The 1,945-nt window shown below is 43.2% G+C and overlaps 1 pseudogene; it reads left to right on the forward strand.

Annotated features, from left to right (window-relative positions):
* The first annotated feature begins 620 nt into the window (after window positions 1–620).
* LOC113767240 lies at window positions 621–830 on the forward strand (annotated as a pseudogene).
* The last annotated feature ends 1,115 nt before the right edge of the window (window positions 831–1,945 follow it).

The following is a 1,945-nucleotide window of genomic DNA, read 5'->3' on the forward strand; positions in this document are numbered from 1 at the left end:
CATTCCCCTTACCGGGTCCGAACACCAAACAGTGAAGGTAATACTCAAGTATACCAAAATTTTAGAATAAACAGTATTTAGTGGTTCAGTAACAGTTTCCCCATGGCCTGTCAATCTATCTCGACCAAGCCCTTGTTGGTTCTATTCGATTAACTAACTAATGGGGTTTGGGACCAAGTTCACAGTGTGGTCGTTGGATAGTATGTTCCAAACGATAGTAAATTCAAGCGCAAATAACATATTTCAAGCAAACAGCAAAACAGTCAAACAATCAAGTGGGACCGAGTGTGATAAAGTATACACCCGTCCACCCCAGAGTAAACCAGAATCACAGTCATACATTCATAAATTTCAGTCACATAGTAGTTCACTTAAGCAACAAGTCATGCAAGTCGTACACTCACCAGTTCAAAGTAGAGTAACGTTAAATGTTCGTCTCCGGGTTATTCTCGTATTCACCGACAAATCCTAAGAGCAACTAAGATAAAGATGTTATGGTCCAACCATCCAAAACTTAGGTGAACCATGGAAAAATCCAAGTACATGCTAGGGTAATGATTCAATTATGGTTTTGGAGTGAAAGGAAAGCATTTGGACGTAAGAAACATGAGCAAAAGTGTTCAACATTTCATTTTGTTGCTCGTACCTCTGTGTCCTTGAGTTCTAAGGAGACAGGAAACCAAGTCTGGTGGATGAAATATGACTGCTTGACCAGAGTGTGATTAACAGCTCTTGCAGCCTGGTTGGTCGGGCCACAGTGCAGTAGAGCATCGTTCCTAGTTCTTGCTTTGGCCATGGACTAGGGTGGTCTTGCAGTTGTCTGACAGACTTCTCCCACTTCTCCCTAAGGCGAACCAAAGGGTATCCGCGGGACGCCTGCCCAACTCTCGCCAGGACTCAAGCAATTTCCGTCCAAACTTAATACAATACTAGACGTTACGATTAAATATCATAAATACAATCAGTGCGTAAGCATTCAAGCTTATCAATATTCAACATCTGCCCAATCATTACATCGGGACCTCGAAATACATCAATATTCAAAATATACATCAATCACAAGTCTAGCCCCAAAGTGCAACGGAAACCCTAAAACAAGAGTACGCCAAGAGGGGTTTCTCTAACATTTCTCCAAGTCCAATCCTGTTAAGGAAAACAAATCTATAGGGTGAGCAAAACGCTCGTGAGGCCAAGAACACACATGCAAGCACGTAGTCCAGATAACAGTCCCAAATAACAGTCCAAGAGATAATTACAAGTAATTAATAAAGCCAGTGAAAGTAAGCAGAAACAATTCAAGGATATAGTAGCTCTCAGGAGCTAAGTTCCACTTGCTTTGCCAGTTCATTCGTATATCTTCCCGCGATGACTCTCCGTCAACCGGGTTGATATTTCCAAACCGTAGATCACCACTTACTTCTCATCCGTCCACCCTACACCGCTTCGGGCCCGCACGACATTTATAAGGCTATACTCCACGAGTATGCCAAGCAAGATCTCTCAAATAGATCAAGCTTATCATGTGATTCTCATGGCTCACCAAGGTTCCCGACCAAGCCCATGCCGGCTCGAGTTCCAAGGTCGGCCTATGAGTTTGGGCGTCCCCCTTGTATCATGTAAGTGTCGAGGAGATTCACTCCAACGACGTATGCAGCCATAGCATACCATGTCATGTATTCAAGCATTTGACAGGTTTAAGCATGTATTTCAGGTCATGTAAACCAGGCAAAACATGTTAAGCATGAGTCATTTGTTTCAAATGAGAACGAGTGCGATAAGGTACACACTCAACTCCATTTTTCAAAATCAGGTAAGCCAAGCATGAATCAAGTCCATAGAGTTCAAGTAGCCATGCACTTGACACTCACCAAGTAGAAGTAGTCTCAACCGAAATTTAAGCGTTCACCGTGGGATCCTCTTGAGGGTCCTCGTGTGCGCCTGAGCA

The sequence above is a fragment of the Coffea eugenioides genome, chromosome 3 (assembly GCF_003713205.1).
Source record: "Coffea eugenioides isolate CCC68of chromosome 3, Ceug_1.0, whole genome shotgun sequence".
Lineage (NCBI taxonomy): Eukaryota > Viridiplantae > Streptophyta > Magnoliopsida > Gentianales > Rubiaceae > Coffea > Coffea eugenioides.